The sequence below is a fragment of the Leuciscus leuciscus genome, assembly GCF_965113295.1.
Source record: "Leuciscus leuciscus genome assembly, chromosome: 13".
NCBI classification, from domain to species: domain Eukaryota; kingdom Metazoa; phylum Chordata; class Actinopteri; order Cypriniformes; family Leuciscidae; genus Leuciscus; species Leuciscus leuciscus.
In genome coordinates, this window is record NC_138737.1 from 4,432,952 (window position 1) to 4,452,098 (window position 19,147).

Consider the following 19,147-nt stretch of genomic DNA (forward strand, 5'->3'; position numbering starts at 1 on the left):
TTTTAAAAACAGCTTCGATATGACTGGACTCTTCACCTCATGTGAACATATTCATTTTGATATGATCAAAATGCTACTGAGTGCACCTTTAACTGTGAGGAAACTCAATCATAATTAAAAATGCATTTGCAAAGGTGAGTCACATTAAATTGATTGCTAATTAGCAATTAGCATTAGTATCTGTCAGAAATAAAATAGGTCTGACAATTAGCATTTAGATAAGCAAGATTTTGAGGCAACGTGTTCTACAGAAGACAAATAGCCTGAATTGACAAACATGATTAAATAGCAGGTGCAACGTCAGTAAAACACATTCTTTTATGGCTCAAGGAGAAGGTCTTCAAAACAATGAGTGCAATTTCTAAACATTGACAAGCTGTGTTCGATAAAAACTAACCATGGTCACCAACAGGTACAAACAAAGTATTGCCGAAAACAAGATCTGAATCAGTACTGATATTTTAATTATAAAAATAAGACTGTTATCTATGAAATACAGAAAGACATACATGAACCACATGGTTCTAATACCAAAACATAAAAGACATACAACCATTAGGTGCACAAAACCTTGAGCCCTGGGTAAAAGGATAATGCAATTGAGTCATGCGTCATCCTATTTCCTACCTCCAAATGAGTTTGAGGAAGCCGTCATCGCAAAATACGAATTCTGCAAAGTAGATCTTCACCTCCATCTCACTAAGAACCGGAAACTTTTCTACTTGAAGGATGGAACAATTACTATATACTAACACACTTTTGAGGACTTGTACGACATTACTTAAAGGAAGACTGACATTGTTCTAAGGCTAACATCATTCTTACTATTGCTCATAGAAGAGAATGAGGTTTGTTCTAAACCCCTAATGCAAAGTATTACATTTATCCTTCACCGTTTATGCTACTCACATGAATCATACCTCCAATTATTTGGCTTGTTGAGGAGAGATGTGTCATAACCATCTATTCTAAGTGGTTAGATTTGCAAGAAAAAAAAAAAAATTCTACTCTGAGTACACGGCATTGACCAAATCTTAAAGGAATTGGATAATTGTGCTGCCAATCATGCATGACCTTAGAGGACAAAACTACGGGTTGGAAAAGCCTTAATATGCAGTCATTTTCCTTTAAAAAAAAAGAAAAAAAAAGAAAGTGTCTCACAAAAGTTAAATCAATATCTATATATATATATATGTGAATGAGCAAACAGGATGATTCTCACATCATTTTGTTGCGAAAAACTGAAATCCAGTACTCAAAAGTCTTGTGGTAAATAGCTTAGTTTTTGTTTTATAACATTATTTAACTGCCTTTTTATTTATTTATTTTTTATGACTTTAAAATGGTTTAAGAAACATAAATAAGCACAAAGGTCAGAGCATGTCAAAACATCTCTAAAAAACACCTCAGAATCCAGAACCCGTGACTAGTTTAGAAATTTGTCATATTGGTATTTTATTTACAACCAGAATTAATTAAAAGCACGAATCACACACAATAAGATCAAGAACATGTCACATTAGAGTTAATGAGCACGGACTGAAGAAACTGTACATGTCGTTGCTTTCTTACAGATTACTTAAACAGAGAATATTTTTTCCCTTTCAAGGGAACTCGCGTTGCGTCGAAATTGACGCTATGGGGAACGCTTTGCGTGATGACGTCTTGAAGCACATGTAAAATCAGTCCAATGGTGTGGCGGAACGTCAGAGGCGGGTGACGTCACGTACCAGGAAGCTATAAAAGCCAGCCCGAAACAGAAAACGAAAGCTTTCTGAGTCTTCAGTTGCGCTCTGTGTGAAATCTGTCCCTGTTATTTGGTGTTGTCTGTCTATATTGTATTATTATTAGAGGTGGGCATAGATTAATTTTTTTAATCTAGATTTAATCTAGATTAAAATGGCTCATTTGAATTCTGCCGAAGGCATTCAGAATATGTGTGCTACCCAAATAATGACTATAAAAGTAAGTCTTTGAGAACGGGTTTCTCAAGCCAGGTGCCGCATTAGACCAGGGGCTCATCTCCTGTTTCCAAAATGCATCACAAACTGCTTGAGAAAGCTGTTCTACTCATAGACTGTAAAAGGTTACTACTGTACTGTTACCGTCCGTAGGCAACATTAGGTAGGCCTATGTTATTATCAACTACTATAGGCTATCAATTAGGGATGGGCGATATGGCCTAAAATCTATATTGTGATATACATTGCAGCCTCTTGCGATAACGATATACAGTATAATAAAACCATTTCAGAACAGGTTACACAGACCCTGCTAAACAACTGCTAAATGTTTTTTTGTTTTTTTTAAAGGGTGTATGTAGTTTTGAGAACATATATTGTGCAAAACTGTAAGTATACAACATAATTTTGCAGATAAATAAAATTTAAGTACACTAGCTGCAGAGATTTAAGTAGGTCTAATGTTTATTATGGCTTGGAGCTTATGAAACCCCAAATTTAAAATTAGAATATTGTCTAACTGATGTCTTTTCAGTTAAAAAGAAACACAACAACGATTCTAAAATCGGGCACAGACAGAGATTATGTGCTACACCACTAAGATATTTTGGGAATAATACGCGCGCGCTGGTATTCAGTGATAGTTTCGTTTTGAATTTGAGGTGGTAGAACGGATTAGTCGTGTGTTAACTTACCGAACTGTTACCCCACACACTCTGTCTATATAGTTTGCTGCTGCTCGTCGGACGGCTTAAATACGAACCAAGTCCAAATAATGGATGTTGCACCGATCTTTTTCACCAGCTTTCACTTTCAGCCGTGTTTACTTAAGATGACGACGAATATGATGCGTTGCAGCCGGGTGTACCTCGCGGCCGCGGGTAGATTGCATCATCTCCCAACCCAACTTGGAGAACTTTTTTATCGCCCGATAAGAGTCTCGCGTTAACGCAGCACGTTAACGCCGATAACGGCCCACCACTAATTATTATATATATATATATATATTCAGATATGGCGAGTAAGCAGCAGCAGTTTAGAGTGTGTGTTTACCCCTGCCCGCGTTATTTAACGGGTGGGGATACTCACACTCTTTGTGTTGTCTGTTTGGGTGAAGAGCATGCCCAGTCAGCACTCGAGGGTGCTGGCTGTGAGCATTGCGACACGCTTCCTATGCGTACGCTCAGATCCCCCCTGGTTTTATTTAACCAGGATCGCGTTCCCCAGGGCTCGGGTCCCGCCGCTGCCGAGGCACGGCGTCGATCTCAGACCTGGGCTTCGCAAATGGATCTATCAGTGGATGTTGAGATGGGCTCTGCCTTATCTCAGCCTCTTTCTGATAGATCCAGTGCCTCTCATCAGGGTGTGGAAGCACGCGCTGCGGTTTCTTTCTGATGGAGGCACCAATACTGCAATTGTCCAGCTCTGAGGAGTTGGACGTTGTTAGTATTGACGCTGAGTCTGAGGATTCGCCACCTCAGTCTCATGTGTTTGAAGAATTGCTCGATGTTGTTACGAGAGCTGTCGAGCGATTATCTGTTGAGTGGCCAGAGGATCGGCAGGGCGCTCGTTCGAAAAGCAAGCTCGACGAGCGTTTCCTGCTATCTCGTGCACAGCCTCAGCGCAGAAGCCTTCCGTTTTTCCCCGATCTCCACACCGAGGTGTCGAGATCGTGGGGGAAACCAGTGTCATATAGAGTGTATACTGCACAAACATCACACTATTCTTCAATTCACAATTATAAAGAGCATGGTTATGGGGAGATGCCGAAGGTGGAAGAGACGCTCGCGAGCTATCTCTCTCCAGCAACGGCATCTTCTCTGAAGGCTCCTGCACTACCATCCAAGCCAGTAAAATTTACATCTTCCCTGGTTCATAAGGCTTATGCCGCCGCCGGCCAAGCTGCAGCGTGTTTACACACAATGTCACTAATGCAAGCGTACCAGGCTGAATTATTGGGTGATTCTGAGGAGGGCGGGGGTATTAGTTCCGATACTGTGTCTGAACTGCATAGAGCCACAGATTTGTCTCTCAGGGCCACCAAGGAGACGGCTAAATCCATCGGCCGCTCTATGGCAGCCCTGGTGGCCACTGAGAGGCATCTGTGGCTCAATTTAAGTGATATAAAGGACAAAGAGAAACATGTTCTTTTGGATGCACCGGTTTCCACTAAAGGGTTATTTGGAGATGCAGTTAATAGTGCTGTAGCTAAATCACAAGAAGCTTCAAAACAGGCAGCTGCACTTCAGAAACTTCTCCCCCGCCGTTCTTTCATTGAGGCTGCTGAGCGGGAGCAGCCTCACTCATCTAAAAAGAGCGCTGAGCACCGTGCCACTCAGAAACAGAGCGTTTCCTCCCGTGCTCCCCCACAAAAATCTCGGGGACACGGAGGGCGCTCTCAAACCCAGCAGTCTTCGAGGGGTAAAACGGATCTGCGGACCGTTATTACCGCCAAGAAGGCTGCTGGGAAAAAGTCCTGATGTCCGAGGGCTCAGGACAAATGAGGGTAGTCCCCCCCCGAAGCAGAGCGGTCAACACCTCTTTTTACGGTGCCCGTCTCTCTTCGGTGCCCTCAGGGGACCGGTCTGCCAACCCTGCCGCCTCCGGTGTTTCAGGGCGCAGCGGTCTCCGGCGAGCACATATCTCAAGGTCCACCCGGAAACGTTGTGGCCTCGGGATGCCCGCCCCCCTCTGAGGAGGGTGCTAGAGCAGTCTGTTCGGTCGTTCCCTGCCGGTGCGCCGTTACAGGGCGACGAACCGACTACTCAACAGCAACAAAATCCAGAAACCAGTCTCGAGAGGCTGGTACCTCTAGTAGAATCTTTGACAGCGTGGAAGCTACTGTCAAATGTTTCTCGTTGGGTCCTGCAGACCGTGGAAAAAGGGTATCAGATCCAATTCAAGAAACGCCCACCTCGGTTTATGGGGGTCCTGCCCACAGTGGTGGGCCCCGAGCAGGTTCTGGTTATGGAACAGGAAGTAAACACTCTGTTAGAGAAAGGGGCCATAGAATATGTACCTCCCTCCAACAGGGAAACCGGGTTTTACAGCCGGTACTTCATAGTTCCAAAGAAGGACGGGGGATTGCGTCCCATTTTAGATCTTCGAGTTCTGAACGAGTCAGTCATGCAGCTCAAGTTCAAAATGTTAACGTTGAGACAAATCGTGCCACAGATCAGGTCCGAGGACTGGTTTGTCACGATAGATCTCAAGGACGCATATTTCCATATTTCCATCCGTCCGTGTCATTGGAAGTTCCTGAGGTTTGCTTTCGGGGGCAAAGCATACCAGTATCGAGTTCTTCCATTCGGCCTGGCTTTATCACCCCGCACTTTCACCAAATGCGTGGATGCAGCTCTGGCGCCTCTGCGCCTCCAGGGTATTCGCATCATGAACTACATCGACGATTGGTTGATTTTAGCTCAGTCGCATCAGATGGCGGTTCAACATCGAGATGTTGTTCTCGCCCATATGAAAGAGTTGGGGTTACGGCTGAACGCCAAGAAGAGTGTGCTTTCTCCACTTCAGAGGACCACTTTTTTAGGCGTGGTTTGGGATTCAGTGTCGATGCAGGCGCGCCTGTCACCGCCACGTATAGATTCCATCCTTGCAGCTGTGAAAAGTGTAAAGCTAGGCCAGCTACTCACTGTCAAACAGTTCCAGAGACTGTTGGGTCTCATGGCAGCAGCTTCCAACGTGATACCTTTTGGACTACTGCACATGAGGCCCCTGCAGTGGTGGCTCAGGACCAGGGGGTTTTCCCCGAGGGGCAACCCATTTCGCACAATCAAGGTCACGCGGCGATGCCTACGTGCCTTGGTTATGTGGAAGAAGCCTTGGTTCCTGTCCCAGGGCCCAGTGCAGGGAGCTCCTTGTCGTCGCAAACTGCTAACGACGGATGCTTCCCTCACGGGTTGGGGAGCGATCCTAGAGGGTCGCTCATCTCAAGGTCTGTGGGAAGACCATCATCGTTCCTGGCATATCAATCGCCTAGAGATGTTAGCTGTCTTCCGGGCTCTGAGGAGCTTTATCACAGATCTCAGGGGACACCATGTGTTAGTGCATACGGACAACACGTCGGTAGTCGCCTATATAAACCACCAAGGGAGCTGATATGGAGGGAGTTTGGCCAAGCACAAGTGGATCTGTTTGCGTCTCGAGAGACGTCTCACTGTCCACTTTGGTTCTCCCTCACGCATCCAGCTCCTCTGGGACTGGATGCTATGGTACAGACGTGGCCGAGGCTACGTCTGTATGCCTTTCCCCCAGTTGCTCTGCTCCCGGGAGTTCTGGAGAGAGTTCGCAGGGACCGGGTTTGCCTGCTTCTTATAGCCCCTCGCTGGCCGGGCAGAGTATGGTTCCCCGATCTTGTGTCCCTCCTCGACGGGCATCCTCTGGAGCTTCCTGTCAGGAGGGACCTTCTGTCCCAAGCAGGGGGCTCGATTTTTCACCCCCGAACGGAACTGTGGAACCTGTGGGCTTGGCCTCTGAGGGGGCCCAGCTCATAGAGTCAGGTCTCTCAACTGAGGTTGTTGAGACCATTCTACAGTCCAGAGCTCCCTCCACGAGGAAACTTTATGCCCTGAAGTGGAGAGTATTCACTTCTTGGTGTAGTGACCGTCGGTTGGATCCAGTCAACTGCCCAATTGGTACAGTTCTGGAGTTCCTGCAGGACCGGTTCACTGCAGGTCTGACCCCGTCCACTTTAAAGGGTTAGATGGCGGCTATAGGTGCTTACCACATTCCTTTGGGTGGAATGTCTGTGGAGAAAGACCCTCTGGTATCTCGTTTCCTTTGTGGCACTTGGAGGCTGAGGCCTGCAGTTCGCTCTAGGGTGCCACCTTGGGATTTGTCCATTGCGCTGCAGGGCCTTTCCCTGGCCCCCTTTGAGCCCATTGAGGAGGTTCCTGAGAAATTCCTAACTCTGAAAGCTCTGTTCCTTCTTGCTATTTCTTCTCTCAAGAGAATAGGGGATCTCCAAGCATTGTCGGTTGCTCCGTCATGCTTGGAGTTTGCTCCGGGTATGGTTAAAGTTTTTCTTCATCCTAGACCGGGTTATATCCCCAAGGTCCCCACTAATGTGGCTAGACCTATTGTTCTGCAGGCCTTCTGTCCTCCTCCTTTTCAAAATGCGGACCAGGAGGCGAATAATTTGCTTTGCCCTGTTCGGGCGTTAGACGCTTATGTCCACAGAGCTGCCCTGTGGCGTAAAAGCGATCAATTGTTTGTATGCTTTGGGTCCCCTAACAAGGGAGGTCCAGTGTCTAAGCAAAGGATGAGCAAGTGGGTGGTTGAGGCTATCTCACTTGCTTATGAGGCGGCTGGGCAGCCTTCTCCTTTGGCTGTCCGGTCGCACTCTACTAGGAGTATGGCGGCCTCTAAGGCCCTTTTATCAGGAGTATCTTTACAGGACGTTTGTGATGCGGCAGGCTGGTCCTCACCGCACACCTTCGTCAGGTTCTACTCTTTAGACCTAGACTCTACTCCAGGGTCTCAGGTTTTGTCTTCCTAGTGCTGCTCACTTGATTTCACACAGGACAGACATTTGTAGCTATGGTGGCGTTGGTATAGACGTTCCCCATAGCGTCAATTTCGACGCAACGCGAGTTCCCTTGAAAGGGAACGCCTCGGTTACGACTGTAACCTCGGTTCCCTGAAGAGGGAACGAGCGTTGCGTCACCTTGCCATATCTCCTTCATGCCTGTCAGCACGACTTCAGACTCTACGAAGCTTTCGTTTTCTGTTTCGGGCTGGCTTTTATAGCTTCCTGGTACGTGACGTCACCCGCCTCTGACGTTCCGCCACACCATTGGACTGATTTTACATGTGCTTCAAGATGTCATCACGCAAAGCGTTCCCCATAGCGTCAATTTCGACGCAACGCTCGTTCCCTCTTCAGGGAACCGAGGTTACAGTCGTAACCGAGGCGTTTTTGATATAAAGAGTGAAATTTTCATGGCTGAATTTGAAAAAAGAGACTTCAATCTTTGTAAAAACATATGTCTCAACATAAACATTTGCTAAGTTACAGTTCATTTTCTGTCGCGTTTCAGAATGAACTTCACATTGAGAGAGACGGCAGAATGCGTATCATGTTTATTTTCTTTATTTTATGAAAAACACAACATTTAGTTTTTACTATGAGTGTACACAAATAAAAGAAGACATTTAACAGTTTTGAATGATGTCTAACACTTATATTTAAGATCAAAATCAACAGAGTATTTTGATTAAGTCTCTTTTGCACTGATAAGAAAAAAAGCGAGCTGGTCACGCCGGCGTGACCGCCGACCGCAAGGGGGTTAAGAAAGTCAATTTTAATGTCATGTTGAACAAGTAATTCCTAAAGTCAATATTTGTCTAACCTTAACTTAAGAAAGCATAAAAAGTGTATAATGTTAACTTAATTATAAAGATGTGTGCTTAAAGCTCACAAAAAGATTCTCACTTAACTCATTTTCAAATCCTAAGATTGGTCCCTTTGTAAGATCCAGTCTGTTTTCATAGTATTTATCTCGTACACCTACACGGAGGATTCACAACCTACCATCTGCTACAGACTGTGAAGATGGTTAGATTGAAACTTCACATAATTAGATATAGGGATGTCATCATCATACGCTTCCAAGCCACTTCACCACAAAACTAGACCGTACGTGACATTGTTTAACAAGGTTTTATAGATTGAAAGAGTTGTTGGAATTGTAAGGGTGGATTTCCTGCACTGGTTCAGACTGCAAGACTGCCGAATGACTAAAGAAATGTTTTCAGCAAGATGGTAGAAAACTGTACATTTCTCGTCTATTACCACCCACTGCTACTTATACCAACGACAGAAATAAGCGCAGTTACAATAGCTTAATATGTGGGAGAGCATTTCAATAGAGAGTGACAATATTGTATTGCAATATGTAGCACTTCAAAGTCTTTACCAAATCAAAACTAGTTAGCACATTATTTGTAATTGAAAAGGTTTAATGAGAAAAATATGGGTACACTTAAAATAGTAAAAAAAAAATAGATGTATGAGATGATAAAAACTTATACCATTAATTACCCAGCAATGAGAGAGAGAGAGAGAGAGAGAGAGAGAGAGAGAGAGAGAGAGAGAGAGAGAGAGCCCCAAGAAAGGGACCCAGAGAATGAGTCTCTTTTGCACTGATAAGAAAAAAAGCCAGAGCATAAAAGAGACATAGCAAGAGTTACAATCTTCTTTCATGCTTTCCGTGACCATGCGACTAAAACCCAAATGTGAGACATTCAAGCTGACCAATCAGATAATTACAACTTCCCCCATTGTACTAAAGGTGTGACAATTCATTGACCCCCAAAGTACACGCATCTTGGCCTACAGGCCTTGATCACCAGCCTTTAGGAACTCCAAATGGTCCTAGTGGTAGAAAGAGGGGGTGAAAAACAGTAAAGCAAATGTCTTTGTTCATTTCAAATATCTTGGATTATTTTCAATCCTACAGAATCTTAGTGCGACTCTGGTTTAATTATTTCATTGTAGTCTAACTTTAGCATGCCCATTTGTATTTAAGCTTCAAAGGCCTGGTTTCACAGACAGGCCTTAGAATAAGACAGGATTAGGCATTAAATTAATTAGGACATTTAAGTTGCTTTTATAAACGTGCCATAAAAAAAAAATAAAATAAATAAAAACATTACCGATGTGCATCTTGAGAAAAAACAATGGCACTGACATATCTTAAGATGTCAGTGCAAGTTGCTTAGAGTTAAAACTGCTCAAACATGCATTTTAGTCTAAGACTAGGCTTAAAGGGATAGTTCACTTTGAAATAAATTTTTGGTATGTTTTAGCTTACCTCAAGGGCATCCAAGATGTAGGTGTCTTTTTTTCCGCAGTAGTTTCAATTTTGACGAACAGTATTTATATCGTTTTTACATCTTATACACAGCCATGTCGAAGTGATCTGATCTGACGTGTACGCAGACTGGTGCATAGATATATACACTAGATGTCGCCTTGTCTACGGCAGTTCATTGGAACGAATGTCTTTAAGGCGACATCTAGTGTATATATCTATGCACCAGTCTGCGTACACGTCAGATCAGATCACTTCGACATGGCTGTGTATAAGAGGTAAAAACTATATAAATACTGTTCGTTTTCTCACACAAACCGCTCGTTTCGTGTCTTGGGCCATCAATGTGTACTTACGATGGGGAATTGTTTAATTTGGACGACGGGGAATTGTTTTAATTTGGACTCTGTGCATGCTCTTTGAGACAGTGACCATCGACCTGCATTATATGACTGACAGACAAGAACGGTTTGACCTAAAAATATCAAAATTGAAACTACTGCGGACAAAAAGACACCTACATCTTGGATGCCCTTGAGGTAAGCTGAAACATACCAAAAATTAATTTCAAAGTGAACTATCCCTTTAATCTTAAAATATGACTTCATCTTAAAAAGTTAATTTGTGAAATTTATCTTGATGAAAAAAATGTGTAAGAATCATAAACTTATTTTCTGCAATGATCCAAAAGCCAATGGAATAATCCTATTTGTTTAGTTTTTTTTATTTGATTCTGAAGTATAAGTCTGAATTGTAAGTTTGATCACTTAGAAAAGTAAAAGCACACCTCTCCTCATCAAGCCCAACAATCTGAGGTATCATTCATCTCCACATGCAGCATAAACGGTGTGCATCAAAGTGTGATACTTAATGGTTAGTATGAGCAATAGTAAATGATGGTTGCTTTAGCAAGCGTCAAATGAGTGCATAATAAACGTCAACATTTTAGATGCTAAAGGCATTTAACTAATCTATGCTTTGATGCATGACAGATCAGCGTCTTGGGCTCGAAAAACAGAACATATTTCACAATTCAACTGTCAAGAGAAAATGAAATGAGTTTGCTTGCTGTCAGAGTTTCCAATGAGGTTTTGCAAGGTTTATTTGATTATATCCGAGAGTTTATTTTCCAATACAAGTCTCAGAACTCCTCCAGTTAATGTTTAAGAATAGTTGTCAGACAAGGCTGCTGAATAAATCATCATGAAAAAAGAACACAACCACAACTTTGTTTAACAAGGTAGGATGATTCCAGATGTTATCATAGAGACTCCAAATGCTGCAATACCTTTATGCAGTGTGAGGCACAATACCAATTTATGAACCTCTGAACCTAATCTGAAATGACATTTCTGTATTTTTTGTATAAGGATAAGGAAGATTACACTGTATTTCGACATTCCACTAGACATTCAACTAAACTACAAGTAACTAACTCCTATTAATTTGCAACTGCATGCCAACTAACTCGCATTAAAGTATTAGTAGACTGTAAGGGTTTAGGGTTAGTAGAATAAGTCGACATGCACTTGTAAAAGTCACTCATAGACAGTAAAATGTCTATTGGAGGACCATCAAAATAAATTGTTATCAGATATTAAGCAGACAGTCTACTAATACTCTAATGACTGCTAGTTGACATGTACCTGTAGTTGCAAAGTTACTTATAGAATATCTAAAGTGGATTATTGAAATAATGTTGCCACTTCCATTAACAAAACACATAAAAGCTCAACAAATAAAATCCTGAATGTTTTTTCGTACTAATGTATTTTATGTCATAGCATTTTTTCCTTTTCCTGCAGCACACGATGTCCTGGCAACCCTACAATGTCCAAACATCTTTTTTACAGTTGAAAACACTTATTTCTTTTTCAATAAATGTGAAAATCAACAATCGTTTTGACATTTTTGTTCCTTTAACATAATGTGTCCAATTAAGTGTAGTAATGGTTAAAAAAGAAATCCTTGCAGCCAGTCTGAGGTAAATCATTTTATTTTTAGGAAGGATTTTTCAGTTCTGAAAGCCCCACACCTGCAGCAACTCTCCACAGCGATAAGCTGTCCAGTTCAACCCCTCTCAAGCACTCCATCAGAGGACGGCGAGTCGGCTGCCAGCTTCTTCAGATAGCAGGTCAACAGACCTGAAGTCAGTGAACAACACAGCTGTGCTCTCAGCTGTTCACCAAAATCTCCCTGCATAACAGATCTTCAAAGACTGCCGTGTGCCGAGATGTGATTAGTCTTGACAAACACTTCGCTTTCCCAAGTCACGGTAGAGCAAAAAAGGAGGTAGGGTTGTATTTGCTGTAATTACCTACTTAATTCATGTCCTGCAAATGGCGATGCAAACATGTTGAGATAGCAAAGAGGTAATGCAATGAGTTTAAAGCTTCACACTACTTTGACATTGAGGTTTAATTTAGAAAAGCATGGTGTTAATTAAACTGAAGGATTTCAGATATTATTCTATTCACAGACTATATTCAAATGCTAAATCCTACAGTAAGTCCTTTATGCATTAAGGCCCTGTGAAAGGAACAAATCCATGAGGTTAGACGTTTAGGTTCAACACTTATACATTTAAAAAATGTAGCCATTTTCTCATTAAATTGCTTGCATTCAGAAACTCTTGCAATACATAAGCCAGTGACCAAAGCATTCTTCTGAATGTTATCTGTACATTTAAATAGCAACTGAAAGTTAAGGTGTGATGAGCCATGCATTTACATAACTGTAATCCGTTTTATCCTTTTCCTTGACACCTTTATTTTTGGTCCGTAAGAAGCAGAGGGTTATTTTCCCCAGTTCTCTAATACAACCTAGTGGAGAAATCACTGCCGTCAACATCAATTTCCTTCTCATAAAAAGTGAACAGCATTGACAGTATCGATTTCAAACATTGATTGTGGTCTCATGAAGTACCATATATTTATTCCTCACGCGTAACAAGTAAAAGACCGTCAAATGCAGAGGGAAGGAAGGTGAAGGCTTGCAATCATCGGCCAGATAAATGCCACCGGCTGACACCAGTGAAATATGGCTATCATTACGAGCGCATGGTCAAACGTGATTGGGCAGTGAATGTTTACGGCCACCCGAGATGACTTTCGCACCCTATTATCTTTCGACCCTTATACTCACAGCCTTGTAGAACATGGAGTCGCTGATGAGAATGGGTCAGACTTCAGGAAAAACCCATCAGTCTTGTTGATATGACACAGGTAAGAGGCACGCAGAGAGCGGCGCATGAGAAGCATGAGTCACTCTGCCTCGACACGCCAGCCTGGTGACGCCCGCTGCTGAGCTGAGCTGTCTCCATTGGCACTGCCTCTGCCCCATGTGCTTCGGTGAACACAGCCAGGCAGGCATGTGGAATAATGAACAACAAGCCTGTCACTGTTTCGGGACCTTAAATTAGCATTAGTGGAAAGGGCTTTCTCTTTCTCACACACACAAGCACGCTACGGTTATCTCACTGACTCCAAAGTGATGACTCAAGAGATGGCTGGTGTTAGGCCTAGACCTGAACGAAATAATGGAACCCCCATTCCTTTTATAAATAACAGTGTGGCACCACTGTCTTGCGTGCCATCGTGAGTCTTGGATTTTAGTGAAAGTGTCTTGGCTGAAATTATTTTTAGGCGTTGAGGAGATGTGCTGGAAACAGATAAACTGACAGCAAGTTGAGTTGCAGGCCTGTTAAATGTAACAGAGATGGTGCATCCGTCCTCTAATACGGTTTCAGGTGTCTAATATTGTCCTAAATTAGAACATAATTGAAGGACATTAAGATTTTTTGATTTACTAAAGAAATTGTGAAAGTGTTTTAAGCATGTTGCTATGTGTTTGCTGGGGAGTTTTGTGTGGTTTCTATGTTAAAAGAGTCCACCCTTATGTCTCTGTGATATTCTGACAGGCGGACAGTTGCATAAACACAGCCGGCATGTAGAGCTGCACGACTCTGGATAAATTGAGAATCACTTTCAATCACTTCAAATAGAGATTGCAATTCTCGCACGATTCTGAACAGATAAATACTCAAAATAACATGTGATTTACTAGAGGTTCTGACCAAATGTTATTTGCAGCAGTCTATTTAATGTTTAATTCATTTTAATGAATAATTTTTTGTTTTAAATCGGTTTGAATGAATGATTCATACTCATAAATACTCACAAATAAATGTTTTAAGTTACTTATTGCCACCCACTGGTGTAATGATGCAGTCGATACAATCGTTATTTGAAGCGCCAAGTTACTTTCAAAAGGTGATTTGCTCTATTTTGATCGCTACCATTAACATCAGTGTTAATATCCAAACTATAAACGTTTATCTCAGTACTTGTGTGATAATCTGAATACTTGTAACACAGAAATAATGACTGTGTGGTTGAAAAGAGTGTTTGTGAAGCGGTTTAATACCTACTAGGGCTGCAACAAACGATTATTTTGATAGTCGATTAATCTAACGATTATTAGAACGATTAATCGACTAATCGTCGATTATTTTGCCGACTGATCAGTATGTTTGGAACGATTATTCAGCTTTTTCAATTAGTTAAAATACTGAGTTATACATATTCTAACTATAATATAAAAAAAATAAAAATAAAATCACTTCAGCTTTTGAAATGGTTGTTTTAATGAACTTTGAGCCAAACAGGTCATTCTCTTTAAGTTCCCAGATTTCTGTCCAACTCAAATCACACACAAATGCTCTCTAAGCACTGGTTAAATATTCTGTTCTCTTTCAATAGAAAAAAATAAACAAAAATTAATCAGCTGCACTACAGAAAAACTTAATCTGCAAACAGTTATTATAAGAATAAAAATAAAAAAAATTGACAATTGAGCTGACAGAGACATTCTCATTCACCTTTTAATTTACAGTATGAAAAAGTAACTGACATGATATTCTTCATAACATCTCCTTTTGTAAGTCTTCATGAATATGGAACAAAATAAAGGCAAGTGATAAGCCTGTAATACCTAACGTTAATAGTGTTACAATAATAAAAACAGCCCTGACTCCTAAGCTCGATCAAGCTTTATTCTATGCAAAAATAAATCATCATATTACTGTAATTATATTATTATTGTTAATATTGTTGCTATTATTAGTAGTATTGCATTGTCTAATAAAGAGATTTACTGCTAGTTATTTAGCTCCAGCTGGAGAACATTCACCTCTCACCGGATCGTCTTGTTTCCTCTTCAAGTGCTTTAACATGCATGTTGTGCTCCCGTGAAAAGCAAGTTACGCCTAGCATGTATTGCACATGACAGCATTCTTGGTTTGAAGTTTTGTGAAACTTTACACACCTTGCTAGTTCGGATTCGTTTGCACTCCGTCAGATCATAATTTGCGCTGTGTTTTCTTCTACCGCAATAGCATTTGTAACATTACTCTCTAGCGCTACAGCGCCGTAGCGGTCAAATCACGATATTGCAGGCCCTTACATTAGGTCACGTGAGCTCAAACGACTACTCGACAACAAGATATTTTGTCGACAATTTTTTATTGTCGACGTTGTCGACAACGTCGACTAATCGTTTCAGCCCTAATACCTACACATGATAACTGCTCTCTTTGTATCAGCCAACGCAGATCTGAATGTTCCACTGTGATTTTGTAAAAGGTTTAATGGACACAGGTTAGGGCTGGGCGGTATATCGAGTTGTACGATATATATCGATTTTTTTTTTTTGAAACGATATGGAATGAGGCAATAGCCTACCGTTTATATCGATACAGTAGTTTGATACGAGCACATCTGAAAAATAGCCGAGGATGCAATGTGAGCTACTGCAGTTAAAGTAGGGTACAATTTGTCCTATACATGACACAAGCTTATATTAAGGGCTTCAAAATAACTGGTAAGATAGTTAACAAGTTTAAAGCAGCTTGCCCAGTCAGATGCTCTGACAGCTATTGTTGCTGACAGACAGAATGCGTTTGAGATGTGGTGTTTTCCTCCTCAGTGTATAACTTACATTTCACAGGTATATTCTCCATCTGTAAATGTTAGAGAGTCAAACAAATATGTCCATTTCACTGTCAGGAGATGACGAGCCTTCTGCAAGTGAATCTCCGCTAAAATTCAAGCTTCCGTGAGTGAGCGCCGCCGCCGCAAAAAGACGGCGCACAATAGAACAGATAGTAGCACAATAATATACTAAAATATACATATTGCTAAAATATTTGTTGTTGGAGACATGCCATATGTGGAATTGTAAACGGACAAGTATTTTATGAAAGTGACCATTTATAATGGGGTAATCAAATGCAGGCTAAGTTTGTGCTTTTGTTTTTATTTTCATTTTTTAGTTTAGCCTTTAATCAATTTAAAAACGAAAGCATTATTTTTGTTTTTAGATTGTAATGTACAATGTTAGAATGTAATGTGATTTTAACCACCTTTTTGCACATAATATATTGCATAGCCTACATTACATTCATTATTTGTTTCCATATCCTTCAATATCAACATTATTTGTAGGATATCATTGGGCAGGATGTGAAATAACATTTTGTTAAATAAATACAGATTTTCTTTATCCAAAAAATTTAGAAAGTACAGAGATATATCGTATATCGCCATTTAACCAAAAAAATACCGAGATATGATTTTTTGGCCATATCGCCCAGCCCTAACACGTGAATCATTGTCATTTGGGATTATGATTGTTTGGGTGTTTCTTGGATTGACATCTTTAAACAATTGATCATGCAGCCCTACCACCATGTTAGGACTGTGTCTTTACAACTCTGACCAAATGGCAATTAGCCAAGGCTATTCGGTCTTTCTTTTCAGATCACTACCAATCTATGTTTTATGACTTAAAAGGTATGAACAGTCTTAAAGAAAACAATTAGATGACTAACTTGTAAGATTAGTCAAAGCTGTTTATGCAACTGTCCACTGCTGGTATAGATGTGACTCGAGTGCGTCTTTCAATGTCATTTTGTAGGATTATTTAACCTGTAGTATTGTACACAAGGTAAAAATCCACTTTCTAGTAACTAAATGAGAAATTAAAAGGATAGTTCACCCAAAATTTTATTTTTATTTTTCCACAGAAGAAAGAGTAAATGGATTAGAATTTTCATTTTGGGGGTAAACTATCCCTCTAACTGTATTAGTGCAGTAGGCCTATTTATCTCATGCATGATAGCAAGTAATTCTCTCTTTTAAAGAATAAATTATTTAAATATGCAAGCTGGTAATAATGAAAGCGAGAATTAAGAAATGAATTATGAATTGTTTGCAAAGATCAGTTAGTGTTTTAAAGCTGCAGTCATGAAGGACAGTATTATGGCACTATAGCAAGCATTTACAGGACATTAAACTCAAGATTTGATGGATTCTCAATGAGTCACAACCTTTTTTTAATCAGTACGTTATTTTTATATTTGCTCTGCAAATGCGCCATGAAGCCTTGTAAAGCATTTCAAGGATCCTCTTGGCTTTATAGCTCGTACAGTTTCAGCACGCTTGGAAAGACCCTGTAGTTGGGGCAATAAAGCACCGTATCATATAGAGTAACTAAAAAATGTGAATCTGTTTCACTGAGATCCATACCGGCAGTGTTAACTATTTGTCAAGATTGTAAGATATTATATGAATTGGTTCATACAAAACAGATCCAATCCAAAAATTCATTTCTAGGATGTGAAAAGGTGCCATTTTGTGATGATTTTGTGTGCGCTGGTTGATAGGTGGATGAAGTTCTTCGCATGCATAACTGACATAATTCCTGTGGGCGTAATTTGCTGGCTTGAGTCGAAATTATTGTCGTGGCCATTGAAAGCATGTCATAGACGTGGTATAAGACATTAGATTCTGAAATCAAAAGGGAGACTTCTGTCAGATGGCATTTTAAATCAGAACATGCATGCACTTAAAAGTCTCCATCTACACTTGAGTTATATCTTTTTTTATATATCAAAGTCACGAAATATCTATCTAGTTTGAATAACATTGTGAACTTATGCTCAGGATAAAATCATGCAAACAATCTCAGCCCCCAGTTCGTCAGAGATCAGAGCCTCACATATTTCTCTTTCACTATGACGATAAAATAAATTATTCATGTTATTCAAATCTCACAAACAAGCTCAACAAGTAAAACCTTCATATTCGAATATTCCATGTTTGTGTCTGTAAAGATGTTTGACGCAGGCTGAGTCTTGTAATGGGGTTATACATCATTTTTGGCAATGCATTCCAACAGAGCAATCTATCACAAAGAATTACGCTGCTGTATTATTTACAAACATATGATTTAAAAGTCAAAATTCCACCCTGAAGACTGGCGTCTCTGTTTGTGCCACATAATCGTCTACAGAAATTTGGAAGGGAATTTGCACAACCTTCTTTATGAAATAATTGTCCGAACCTAAAGCATTTTTCTTAAATGTTTCTCTTAAAGGGATCCCACAGACTTGTAAGCTTTACCTGGAGGAAGGAAACCTCAAAGAAATGGAATGATCAAATTCAGGAAGCCGAGCAGGACTTTAGCCAGAGGGACAAGCTCATGGTCAAGCTCAAGTCCCATAATCGGAATATTATTCAAGACACAATGATGATCTCGGTGACATGAAATATGCTGTGCCAAGAGGCGAACGTATGAGCTCTAAATCATGAAAGGGGGTTTTCGAAATAAAGCTTATGAAACAATGCCTAAAAAGCACTGTTCAGATATGTGTGTTTAATAAAAATAAAAATAAAAATAAGGGGGGGGGGGGGGTTTTAGTTTTTAGTTTTCTGAAAAAAATGTGAGTAGTGCAAAACCCCATGCCATTTTTTAATCACATAGCCAATGCTATTTTCATCCACTGATTCATCATCTTATAAAGGTTTTAAGCTAATCAGTGAATCACTCTATTTCAATTCATATATTCTCATTAAACAGTAAACACCCAGCCAGTGTGTTGGATGGCATCATCCTTCAGTGAAATTCATTTATAATATGATCTACAGCTGACAACACAAGAGGACAAGGCTTTTCTCTGGAATCAAATGCCTGCATGAATAGACATGCCAGTATTAAAACCCTACAGACTTATATTGAAGGAGGGACATGAGCAGAATATCACACACACTCTTTTGACTTGGGCTAATAAGTAACCTCCCCAAGCAACCACATACAATAGCAACACACTAAAAAGATCTCTGAAGCAATCATGTACAGTAGCATTGCCTCAGCAACCACCCACAGCACCCTAGCATTGCGGTGGTGAGTTTTGTAAGCACCACTCAGATATTCTTCAGAAAATGTAAAAATCTAGTTTCTGAGTTACTGCTGTTATCTCTGACTCTAACACCTTCCACCACTCCAATAACTAAAAAA